Raw genomic sequence first — 13922 nt, 5'->3', positions numbered from 1 at the left:
TCCTTTGCGCAATGGCAACGACGAATAACGCATTCGGGCCGTCTGAAGAACGACATCGTCGAAAAGACCGCATTTGAAGAAAAAGAAAGTGGTGCTTCACCAAGGCAATGCACCATCTGACAAGTAAGTGTAAAAGGAACTATGTTGAATAATAAAACGAAATTTGCTAAAAATGTGTTTTAATAGGATAGGTCCGGGACTTTTCAATTGACCTGTTAGTTCTACTTCGCAAACGGCATTTGCATTTGCCACTAACATTCTGAGATCCAACCAGTTTCGGACTAAATATAAACCTAGCAGCAGATAACCATATTCCTCAGGGGTTTCAACTTAAGAAACCATCTGAGTGATTTGATGGAAATATTGTCATTAAGCAAAAAGTCGTGAGATCACAGCAATCGGCGTGCAGATCAGTAAGTAAGGGCCTAATTTTACGTATACTGAAGAGCTATATGGTTACGATTGCTGTATTCGCACCTCTTTCGTTAATGCCTTGGCACATTTTCTAGATATGTCACAAAAATTTATGCTGAAGTTTATCCTTACAAATGCAGACCCAGCATTCTAAGAAGGCTACGGCGGACAAACCTTTCTTTACAGTGAACATTATGATAGGGTAGGGAATCTGTAGACCTCTACTTTCCAAACTGTTCTATATACATATAAGCATAACCTTTATACCTCACATAAATGCGGAATACATAGTTTCATGCTACACTCGATTCAGCGAAAATTAAAAAAATAAAACGAAGAACTCCAGGCGACTTATTGTCAAAATTTCGCAACGCTTCACTCGAAATCAAGGAAAACGGTCGGACAATTGGGATTATTTGTTATGTAGGTAAGTAGTGGACGTATCGCGGTGAGCCGGCACACGTGGTGGCCAAGCAAGGATTGGCGGTCAGAAAGGCTTTGCTATATATTTGGTGGAATTGGCAAAGGATCATCATCTACAATGGGCTGTTCTCCTATGGCCTAACTCTTAATTAGAATCTGGACCGTCAACATGTGGATAATTAACCGTTGGACCATCTAAAGTTTTGGCCGATAGGTGGAATTGCGCTGCATCAAGGCTATGTCAGACCACAGCCATGGACCGCAAGGGACCGGGAGCTTGCTTAGGAAGTTTTTATGCGTCTACCGCATATCGGGCATGACACCAAGTGATTACTATCTAATTCTGTCTGTGGCAAATGATTTTGCTTGCCTCAATCGGAGCTCATCAAAATCTAAAATCGACTGTTCAATTTCTAGCCAATAGGGGTGAAGGTTGATGATGGTTCATATGAGTGTGGTATTATGAAATTACCTTCAAGATGACAAGATGATATCGAACAAAACGGTACATATTATACCTAAACCATATCATTATGACTAAGCTAAACAAAACCTCGCATTTATTTGAAAGATAATGGATTTATTTTTACTAGACATTATATTAACAATTTATGCATGCCTTGCTGGAGGTCAAGCGTAAGGCTTTTTAAAGATTGATTCCTTTGTATGAAAAGCATAATGTATATGCCATAAAGTAACAAACAGAGATTTTTCGATGTAGAATTGAATTCTGAGAACTCAAAAGCTCTTTGAAACACAAAGAGTACGCGATGTAGAAGAACAGCTGCGTATTGTTAAAGAGATGAAAAGCTGAAGAGACTTCTATGATATCAAGAATTTATGCTACAATTTCTACAACACCAAGTGGTAACTAAATTAATTGGAGATAAATGCTTTCAATACATTTGAGCATACAAATTTTCTTTTTTTGGCGCAGAAGTTTCTATTTTTTATAAGAATGAGTGTGTATGGATATGTGACACACTGTTATTAGAGCGCTATTTCAACGCCAAAGCACGTGATTTGGTTAGCTTCGCCATAAATGGGGAGAACGCACCAAATATGACAGTAGGTATTGAATTGAAAATGAAATAAAAAAAAGAATTGAGAATGAAATTCTATTTGCTACTGCACAATGAAAGCGAAGGGGCAACGAAGCGTAGGGGGCACGGCACACACCATCATTCATTCGTAATTAAAGTGCCAAATTTAGAAAAACTTAACAAGCGCTAAAATTTGTATTTTTGAAACGTGCAGCGGCGTGGCGCGAGCGGAAGTTTATGTACGTACATATGTATATGTATACACATTTTAAAGAATATTTTAGTGCGGTGTCTTGGCAGAGAATTGTGTGGAGTGGTGAGCCAGGCGCTAAAAGCACGTACAAGTAGCATTTAAAAAAAACATATGTATTTACTTATATGCATGCGCTTATATGCACATATGTTTGTACATAATTATCACCAATGCGTTAAAAATTATCATAAATACTTGGTAGCAAGACTACATAGCAACCAACATATAAAACTATCGCCTCTAGACGGCCTGCTTCTCCAATGGTAAATTAACACACAATTTCTACCGCAAATTGATCTTAAGATACAAATTAGCTATATACGAAAATTCGTAAATTAATAGCAAATTCTTGATTTTTCGCATAAGCACTTAGGAACGGTTTTGGGCAGGAAAATAGTGCCACTGATTTTTATAATAAAAAAAATGTGTTGACAACCTGTAGCCGCGAAATCAGTCGTTTTGTACTAGTTTTAAAAAGGCTATTATTTACTAAGGGCTATTTAGCGATTACATAAGTGAATCCACGAGTTAATTTTAAAAGATTTTTTCGGATATATAGTATAGTATAGTATAGTATATTCATCAAGCTATCTTGCTGTATCCGGATCGAAAAGCCACCAACCATATCGATGATGTTGTGATAGACGGAAGATACGTTATACGTTTCCAGTCTTTTAGAAATGTGTACGCGACAAGATGAGGAGTGCCAAAAAGGTTTATGCTCGTAATGAAACGGTCCTCCAACTTTTCTATGAGTGAAATATTTTTCCAGACAACCACTTTTTGAGTGAAAGAAGTAAGAGAAGAACTGAACTATAGTTGGCAAATAAGATGGGAAGCTAGTTCATAGAGTATTTCTTTCAATTTATCGGTCATATAATAAATGGAAAGAACCAGAGCTTTGATAGAGTTCAGAAAACACATAACCTTTCAATTTGTAAATATTTTTGAATGATATAATCTACGCGATCCAATTCGCTTAATTTCATTTTACAATCACATAAAACAATTTCCAGAACGGGGTGAGTCACTATAATTATATAGTTACGACGGACAGCAAGCCAGTACTTAACCGAATCAAAAAATCGAAGAACCAAATCAACTAAATCGTATAATATTAAAATATTCTTTAAGTTTTTTAGACGTGCACAGTACCCGAAGACCTAACAACACCTCAGATCATTTTGTTGCAGCCATATATTTGCTTATGCGTCGTCAGGAATGTCCGCCTAGTAACAGAAATAAAATTTTCTAACTGAACCAGAAAGAAAAACATGTTACTGAAAACTGAAAAAGGGAAGAAAGAGGAGATCGAAGTATTTTAAGGCGAAGAGTTTAGAATGCAAGCTGACTGAGTTTACTAAATCGGTTCACAGAACGTTATAATACTGGTTCTAATTACTGTAAAAGCAAAAATGGTAATTTGAAAACCGATAATGAAACTTCATTTCGTTTATTTACAATACCAGGCGCTCGATTGATAATCTAATAACGACATCAGAAAGGTTTTAGTAACAATAAGGATAACTTAAATATCGTCGAAAATGCCGACCGAAAAAAGACCCATGAGGAATTGAACACACTATTTTCAATCTGGGAACCCAGTCATATAGAAATTTAAGGAAACGAAAAAGTCGGCAAGTTCCTCTCAGTTGTGCAGACCACTCAGCTCTTTCAAGAGTTGTTTGAAGCAATGAAGAAAGTCACTTTAGGGTTGTATTAATGGTGGACAGATGAAAAAGCGTATACTTCTAGGCAAAAGGAAACTTAGTAGATTACTTACACTCAAAATCCCATCTTAAGAAAAGTGGAATCGGAAGAATGCAGAACATGCGCGGAAGATGATGAGACGCGGACGCATCATCTTGCGAATGCCCAGCCTGCAGGCGGATAAGACGGGATATTTTCCACGACTCTCAATGCACCAAATTAAGATTTTGCTACCAATCCACTGAGCCGCTGAATAAGGTTTAATTTGGTTACTACCCAGGATTACATTGAATAACTATTATAATATAATATTGGCATTAGCGCTTGAGGTCTAACGCTCTTGAGCTTCTCTTTCCAATCAACCGCCCACCAACCAATATCTTCAAGGACAAGTAGCAACAAATTTGGTAATATTATTCTACCCATCACTGTAGTATATGACTGAAATAGTCCTTATAAGTAATTGTATATGTGTTTGGCACTAATCACTTGAGATAATTCTACAATTTATAATCAGAGCACAGCCTCAACGCCGAATATCGGCAAGAAGCATCAGCACACACATTCACACCTTAAGTTCTAGCACCTTATAGTGTCTACTTTAGGCGATCGCAATCGAAGTATTTATTATTCCAGCGAGCTGTCACTAAAAATAGTGCCGATCTATGCCGCATACAGGCAATTACAGCACTACACACAAACACATGTATCATATACCCGAAGCGTACTCGTTTCGTGAATGTGTGTTTGAGTGGCTTGTTGGCAACGCAATGTGCCAAAACAATTTGAAAACATGTCAAACTGTCAAGTGGTAAAAATAATCGATGGTTAACTTAAGTGTGAATATTTCCTTAGCTAATCGAAGCAAAGGAAAGCCGATACGCACCTATACATAGATGTACTTATTTATAGTAAAATAGATCGACGCTTGGCGCGTTGATTACTTTTCCAGTTAGCACTATTAAATTTGGAATTTGGTAGATTGACGACCTCAGAAAGTGTTTAGCGTAGTTCAAGGCAAGCGATCAACGCTTATTCCCTTTTATTGAAACTGTAAATATTGTGAAAGTTGTGCAAACCAAAGTTAAAAAAATCAAATATGTTACGATAAATTGAATGCAATATTTTGAAGCTGAAAAATATATCCCAATGAAATTTCCTTGTTGACCGAGCTTTCTAAGCTCGCAGAAAGAAACTTTTGCAGTGGGGGATATGCTTATAAGGTCCCACTACCATCTCACAGAATCCTGTTCCAATCAGCTTCAAAACATTTTTTCCAAGCCGGTCAGACCTCGCTCAGAAATTATGAAACTCCAAGCTTATTAATTTAGTGAGTTAACCGAACATTCTTACACCTTGCATTGTGCAGGTTTCTCTATTTCACACATATGTACGAGTAGGTCCAGGAGGATATTTTTGAAATAGTACAAATATAAAGCTCTGAAAAGCATAGCGCCTTAAAAGCCTGGTGTGAGAGAGATGCAAACACAAAGTAAGAGTTTAGAGAAAAATATAATGTGGTATTAATTCCACAAGATATAAACCGTCGAATTATTTTTCTGAGCAACTCTTTCATGCTAATAATGCTTAGCACTTTTGGATTACTGTCGAGAAGAGACGACAGTATGAACTCCATTTTTGTTTTAGATATTTTGCGGGTATCTTGGTTCGAAACCTCTACCAAACTAGGAGAATTGAAAATTATGAAAATATGTAAGCCTTATACCATATATGGTGGTGATTCTAGAAGATATTATTTAACCGTTGAGAAATTTTTATGAGAACCTTCTTCATAATAAAAATATCTTCTGCCAGTTTGGATCACTGTTGAAAAGAGACGGTAGTATGAACAACATTTTTTCATAAATTCATTTGTACCAGAAAAAAACTAAGAAACTTGACGCAATCGATATAAGACCTGTTCGATCTTCTTGGCTTTCAAAAGCGGTTGGTATGAATCTTTGATCACTGTATCGTGAATTTTACCAGTATAGACCAAGTGTATCAGAATTGCGTTCTAGAGATGAAACTTACCATCGCAATTGAAATCTGAAAAACAAAAACGAAAAAATTATGATTAGTGAGAGAGATAAATATAATAATAAAAAAGTAATAAAAAACGCATATCGCTTAAGTATTTTGGGATTAGAGAACAAAAACAAATTTTAATCATCGATCTTTTTACTTTTGCATGCATTTGAACAAATTTTCGACGTACTTTTTCCACTCTAATTGAGGTATCTCCAAAACATGCGTTCTGAACGTGTTTCAGGTGTCGAAAAATTTTGACCAATTAGTTTATTTTTTACGTACGGGAATAAAAAGAAGTCATTCGGTCCCAAGTCAGGAGATTATGGTCGAAGACTTATCAATGTTTCAGGCGATATGTGTGAGAGTTTGCATTGTCGTAGTGAAAAGTGACGGTCTACATCAGTCGTTTTTTGAGCGATCGACACATTGTGTATACATGTATATTTTTTAAAGGCAAATGCCCAAGCAACATTGAACTGGTCCCACCAATGCCTATTGTTGTCTCTATCTCACGATAGGTCACATGACGATCTAGCAATATTAGTTTGCGCACAGCATCAATAGTTTCCGAAACAATAACTGATTTTGGGCGACCTTCACGAAATCCCTCTTGGAATGATCTACGACCTCGATTGAATTCACCATACCATCCATAAACACTGATCTTTGATGACGCTTCATCGATAAAAATTCAATTAAATTCATCGATGAACTCTGGCTGAGTTAATCTACGTCGACATTTGTAAAACTTAGTTACATTTTCTGGCCGAGATGAATATTTCAAGTTAATGTAAACAATACAAATAGCGACCGTATCTCAAAACGTTCTGAGTATGTATAACATCAAACATGTCAAACTTTGTGATAAAGTAAAGACAATCTACGTATTCGAAATAGTCATAAAATCCATAGTTAGAATTTGAATTGATACCAATAACTTTGTTCAGCCGGATTACTGAAATTTGTGACTTCAATCATTACCACAGATCCATATCTTCAGATCTCGTTTATTCTTGTGCTTCTTAATCGTTGTTATCACAGGGTTTTCAAAACGACCACATAGCAGAGTTTGGAATAATGGTTTCTCAACTCATTGATGCATTTTTTATGTTTTCGATATCCCCTTACAGTATATGTTTTCTAAATAACCGAAATTTGTTGAAACAGTACGTCTAAAACAAAGATAGCTGAATTTTATCGGACTGTTAGTTGAAGTAACGCAACGCATACACAGAAATCTATACGGAACTTTTAGGGATACCAGAGGTCTTCAAACGATAGGTCTTACATAGTCTTATCTGGTCTCTGCTCGAGTATTCGTTGAAATATCTTAAGACAGATGCAAAAACTCAACGGACCATCTAGACTTTAAGATCTAAAATTTATGCAGACGGAAGAGACGACAAATAAGAAACGATGCCATTAATTCTAAATGAGGAAGATATTATCTTCAGAGTACATAGATGAATTAAGAACAAGTTCTCGCTTATGAAAACAGACGGGCAAGTAAGAAAATGAAAACTATAATTTAACTTCTCAAATCAACAAACTTAAAGGTTCTCCCAATCAATCAAACAGCAGACAAGCACACACGACAAAGGGAGGAAATTAACAAGCTCAAACACGGAGCAACAACAAATGTAACTACAACAACAGCAATGCCATTAAGGCAAGTTTACAACTGCCACAAAATAACTTGACTATCTTTTAATTGAATTGCGAATAAATTGTAAACTTATCTATACACAACAACAACATAGAGAATACTAATAACAACAACATTGACTCAATGAGCAAGCGAGTGCAGTCGGAATCAATGGGTTCGCACAAAAGACCGGTTACTGGGACACATACAACAAGCAAGCGCATGTTTAAGGAGAGTCCTCAGCGCAGAAGAAGAAGAAGAAGACGGAGCACTACTTTAACAGAAAGCGATGAAGATGACAATGCGAAGACTGAGCGCAAAACTATAATAAAATTGAAATACAATGAAAAAGAAATTGACAACAAAATGAGCAGCGAAATAGCAAAAGCAACAACCACAAACTACAGCAAAGTTACGGACGCAACAACAACAACAATTACATATGTATGAGGCAACTATGTAAGAAAAACTTGCAGAAAATAGTCGAGGCGGCTAGTCAGCCAGCTTGAGCAGGTAATAAAGCAAAGGCACGAAAGACATTGCGACGCAGAAGACAACAAGACAAGACATTGGAAATGCATGACAAAGAGACGATTTTTATTTATAGAACCGCGATAGACCAAGCAAATGGCGTTTGTTGGGGCCAAATGAAAATGTGATTGCGTCCGCAGTCAGCAGTGACGCTGCACGAAGATAGGGCGCTCGAAGGATGAGACGGAGTAGATGCGACAATCAAGCTACAGTGCAATGTGAAGCTATTCGTACGCTTTGAAGCGATGGGTGCAAGATAACAACGAAATGGGAAGCACTTAGAAAAACCAAAAACAAAAGAAAAAACGTTACTTCGACTGCACCGAAGCTAAAATACCCTTCACAAGACCTTGATATGGATGCATTAATTTGTATAGCGACCAATAGAGTATGGTCCGATATGAACAATTTGTTCGGAAATTGTACAGTTTACTTGGGCAACAATCCATATCAAATTTCGTGCAGATACCTTCTTCCATAAAAAGTTTTCCATACAGGGACTTGATTTTGAAATGGTAAGTTTATATGACAGCAATATGCTATAGTGGTCCGATCGGAACAATATTTTTGGAGATTGTAGTATTGCCAAATTTTGTGAATATACCTTTTCAAGTATACTTTCATACAATGACTTGATTCTGATCGGCCAGTTTATATGGCAGCTATGGTATGCCGATATCGACGGCTCCGACAAATGAGTAGTTTCTTGAGAAGAAAAAAACATTGCTAAATTTCAGATCGATGGGTCTCAAAGACTGACGACGTGATTCGTGTACACACCGAAGTTTTCTTTTTGATATTACAATATTCTTGGCAAACTTAGTATATGGTATATTTTTCAGGGTATAAAAAGTCATCATGCTCGTACGTCTGCCTCGATTTTCATATGTGTAGCTGTGCCGGTTGGCTGCACGCCTTGGATTGTTGGGGCACATATACAAGTGGCGCGCGGCCGAGGCAAGGCAAAGCGACAAGCAGAATAAATGCGAAATTTATAGACCATGCAACAAACAAACAAGAAAAACAAAAAAATTATAGTAAAAAAATGGAAATTAATGGCAAACCAGAGAAATGAAACTACAAAATAAACAAACAGCAGCAGCGAACCAAGAAAATAAGGGGATAAGCGGTGTGGGAGACCGGGATTGAAGAAAAATGTGCAGCATAGCTGATAATGTATGGAGCCTATGCAATGCTGCCACCGTTTCGAGACGGTTCACGACGCCGCGCATTGCACAAATGACGAATGGAGAGCGCCGACCTGGCAGTAGAACGCGAGAAGCAAACTCATCGCGGTAGTTGGGTGCACACAAATAGGTGAAGCGCTTACTTAATAGTGTACTCAGCTGTTTCAATTACTAGAAGGCATATTAGTTTCAAATACACACGTGGCCACGCAAACCTTACCAGGGAATTTTATTACGAATATACATATGCACTTTAGTTGCAATTGTAATGGTTATGTTGAGAATTGAATAAAATTTGTTGTGATCTGTGCAAGAACCGTTATTTGACTAACTTGTGAGAAATCGTAGAGTAACTCGTTTTTCAAAATGTGCGCTAAATATAAGCAATTAACGCGTGATAAAAAATTTATTATTTTTACGTTAAGGAAATAAGGAATGTCGGTTCGCGAGATAGCGAGAAAAATAGGATATAGCCATCCAAAAATTTTCAATTTATTAAAAAAAAATAACCAGAACGATCATTTGGAGCGTTACAGTAGAGTTGGGACTAGAAGGAAGACATCTCCTCGAACAGATAGTGTTATGCCGTTATCTTTAACGGCTCGCTTTAAAAACTCTATAGAGATAGGACGAGAATTAGAGGAGCAATACAATGTGGCAACAAGTGCGAGAACAATACGGAGGAGTATGGTTTGAATGCGCGGAAACCAGCGGCTAAATGAGGTTTGCTCGTTTGGAATGAGCGAAAATGCACCGTTACTGGTCTCTGGAGCAGTGGAAAACGGTTATATAGTCGGATGAAAGCAGATTTAAGTTTTTCTTTTTATATCTGAGGTCCTTTGTTTTTTACTGATGGGATGATGAACGCTCAGAAGTATGGAGAAGTTGTATCCTATTTTATTGCGCCCATCGTAGCAGAACAATATGGGCATACTTCTGAGGCCATCTTCCAGAACAACTCCGTACCGTGTCATCGGGCTAAATCGGTAAATTTTATATACTATTTAATCACCGATATATCCTTATGTTTATGTTTAAGAAAAATGTGATCTGTCTACATTTTCTTTTTTGAAGGTTCAGGAAATGTTTGCAGACCTTGGGATATCGCATATGACATGGACAGGAAATTCTCCCGATTTGAACCCGATCGAAAATCTTTGACATGCCATGAAAGTGAAAGTAGCTTAATATCGGCCAAACTCAAGGACTGGACTTGAAAAATTTTTTAATAAGTTGTGGAAGCAGGTAATTTCAACCGAATACCTTGAAAACCTCGTTGCTTTAATGCCTGCCCGGGTCCAAGCAGTTATAGCCGCCAATGGTGGTTCAACTGCATATTAAATATTTTAATTAAATATTTATTCATTTATCATATCAAGAAAGCAAAGCAAAAATTACTCGAATATAAAAAAAATTAGAATATAAAATAAAGATTCTTAGTCAAATATAAGAGAAAATTAGTTTCATAGTTTCCTTATAGCAAATAGTATATCCAATCCTATATATATTTTACGTTTTAGAAAGGTTTGATAAGTTAAATCGCGGTAATTGCAAAAATACTGCAAAAAAAGAGGTGGTAAGGTGGCCACGAGTGTACATACTGCAGTAGGATAGATCTGGCTAGAACTTTTCAGGCAAGTTGTTCAGTGTACCAAAATAACCAACTACTCAAGAATCAGTATATTCGAGTTGACTGTAATAAGAAGAGTTAAAATTTAGTTGCCGAGTGACAGATCTCCTGACTAAGGCTACTTTTGTAGCGAGTTCTCCTTGGAGCAAACTTTTTTAAAATTTTATCATCAGTTGTTTCTCTGTCTCTCGGTCTTTCCATCTCTCTGTTCAGTTTATTCCTTTCTTTCTCTTTCTATGTGTCTCTTCTACGAATTTGGCACCCAAATAGTCGATAATACTCGAGAACCAAACCGTCTAAAAGGTAGAACCCCAACTAATGGAGCTTTATTTTAACAAACCTTTAGTATTTACTTTCCTTTGATGCTTATTGTATTCATAGTTTAAAAGAGAATACGTCCTAATACATTCACTCATTCCTGAATCATTTAATCAGCCAGACCAAGCAGCGGTCAGTTCGGTGCAGACGATACCACACTGTTGATATCAGATAAATTGAATTTGTATGAATATGAAATATTCTACTTTATATTCATTGTTGATAAATTTTTTAATTTAACATTTTGCCATCACAAATGGGAAAAATTAAAACTCAATTAAAATCAAAAGCGGTAAAAGCATGAATAGAGAGATTACAAGTAAGGTAAAAACCACAGCAAGAGTATTAGTGAGCAATCAGGCAACAAGTCACCAGAGACAACGAAAACGATCTTAAAAAGGATTGAAAAATATATTGCCAGCATTGATTATGGATACGTATTGATCAAGCTCTTAAGAATCGACTCAACACATTTCGGTTAATGTTTTGGGTGTGGAAAGTATCAAGTTTGTAACAAAGGACGTGAATCTTTTTCAAAAACGACATCGAGTAGTGGTCGCAAAAGAGATTCTTGAAAACGTACTTGAGAGGACCCTACATTCATCAAACGTGTCATTACTAATGACGAAAACGTAGGTTTATGAGTACGTAAACAGTTTAATGAATGGCGCTTTAAAAATCAGCCAAAACTCCAGGAATGGATCATTCTCCATCACTTTGAAATTTCATGCTTTATTATTTCGAGCTTTCAGACGCCAATAGTTTTTAAAAGGAAATACGACAAAGTTTTAAATGAAACCTCTTAACACGTTATGTTCCAACCGCTTCCTAACTAAAACGAAGTCCCAGTAAACTTTCATTTTTGTAAGAAATTAGGATATCCTTGAGTTTAGAGATTTTCATCGGTTTCATTTAAAGGTAGATTAATGATTTTAAATTCAGTGGATTCGTTCCTCGTGACCCCGAGCTAATTGTTGATCGTATTTCTTTGCATATTGATATTGCCTATTGAAGTTTATGAGAGGTGCTTCGGTTCCAAGTAGTAAAATATCTTATTTTTCTTTATTAGCGTACACACCGCTTACTCAGTTTACATCAGCGCGCCAGTCGTTCTTCCTTTTCGCTAAACACTAATTTTAGATTCTAAGTATAGCCATCTCCTTCTCCACGTGGCCTTTCCAATGGAGTGGAGGTCTTCCTCTTCCTAGGCTTCCCCCAGCGGGTACTGCGACGAATACTCTCAGAGCTGGAGTGTATTCATCCATTCGGACGACATGACCTTTACCTGCGGTAACTTCATTCATGCACTGGGACGAGAGCTTCGGTTTTACATTCCATATAGCATACTTGTAGTTTCAAAAATTTCAGCGATCTAACATCAGATATTTGTGATTTCCTCACGAAGTTGAAGAAGTTCGAAACGCAGTCCACATACTACCAAGCAAAGATCCAAAGTATTTCTTAATAATTTTAATAATTCGTAAATTGAATCTCACAACTATATCAGCTGTGAGTTCATTCATGCACTGAGACGGAAACTCCCGCACCGCGTTTCATTCTGTTTAAGAATCTTCCACAATAATACCATATACATATGTACATATTTACATTTTCTTTGCGAGGGTTGAGATGCTCGTGAAGCAATCAACATGTAACCAAACAAAGACCCAAAATATTCCTCAATAATTGAGATAATACGTGAATTGTACTGTTCAAATAGAAGCGTTTACGAAGTCTTCGATATCTACAATAATTAATCGAAGTAAAGCTGTGATAGGAAAATAGTGTGCCTTGCTTATTACTTTACTTTTCCAGCTCCGAAATTGAAGGCTTAAAGTACCTTTCATAGGTAGACAGTATAAAGCTATGATTATGATTTTGAGATGAACGTTCTGGTTCATGAAGAATTCTATAACAAAATTTTAATTATCTTAAGTTAATATAATTATCGGACAAGGACAAGTTCTCTCATTTAAAATTGATGTTCCTTTACCCGGAAAGTCCACTATAAGACTAACCTACACAACAACAGAACTCAGACAGTTATCCATGCGGTGAAGTTCAAAGTTTGCCAAGAGCGACTTACCATTAAGGCTTAATCTCTACATGAACTACTCTCAGCGAATTTAGCCAAATTGAAGTGGAAAATACACATCTTAAGCCCAACTGAAACTTATATTCAAACTTTTCATTAAAATGTAGACTAAATTGCACAACTTCGTCCAAAATTTTCATTACATATTTGCACGCCTCCGCCGACAACAGGTGCGCAAATACGTTTGCAAATCTTCTTGGCAACATCTTCAATTTATGCTCGGTTTCACCTTTGTCTGCACCCAAGAGTTATTCATTTGCATGTTTGTGTGCCTCTGTGGGTGTGCTTGCCGCAAACTTTCGAGCATCACATAACATAACATAGCACGGCATGGCATTGCATTGCGTGCGTGCCAAATTTGATGGAATGCGCAAATGTCAGCCAACCACTTTGTTGCCAAATGCACTTTTCTGTCACTTGAAAGCATGCAGCGACGTTATGCGGCGGAGCGTGGGTGTAACGGAAAAAATAGTTGTGCAATTTTTGCAAAAGTTAATAGGTTCACTGAACTTTGCAGCGCAAGAGCTGTGGAATGAGAAGAAAAAGTTTGAAATACATATACATTTTGGTTGTTGAATTCTACAAATGAAGAAATACACACGTTTTAAGATGTATCCAAATATTTGTAGATTTTTCTGAGAT

The 13922-nt window shown here is 36.8% G+C and overlaps 1 protein-coding gene across 6 annotated transcripts in view; it reads right to left on the bottom strand.

Annotated features, from left to right (window-relative positions):
• The window catches only part of LOC105233133 (GTPase-activating protein CdGAPr), a 188304-nt gene that overhangs the window by 94481 nt on the left and 79901 nt on the right, over positions 1–13922 (bottom strand). For 5 of the 6 annotated variants that reach the window (XM_049454666.1, XM_049454678.1, XM_049454688.1 and 2 more), the window contains one exon: positions 5878–5892. The exons of the other annotated variant lie outside the window; for it this stretch is intronic. The gene's annotated coding sequence lies outside the window, so the exon portion shown is untranslated. The remainder of the gene's footprint in view (positions 1–5877; positions 5893–13922) is intronic. 6 annotated transcript variants of the gene reach the window in all.

The sequence above is a fragment of the Bactrocera dorsalis genome, chromosome 1, assembly GCF_023373825.1.
Source record: "Bactrocera dorsalis isolate Fly_Bdor chromosome 1, ASM2337382v1, whole genome shotgun sequence".
Taxonomy (NCBI): domain Eukaryota; kingdom Metazoa; phylum Arthropoda; class Insecta; order Diptera; family Tephritidae; genus Bactrocera; species Bactrocera dorsalis.
The sequence above is the reverse complement of the archived record's forward strand: the minus strand, read 5'-3'. Positions and strand labels throughout refer to the sequence as shown.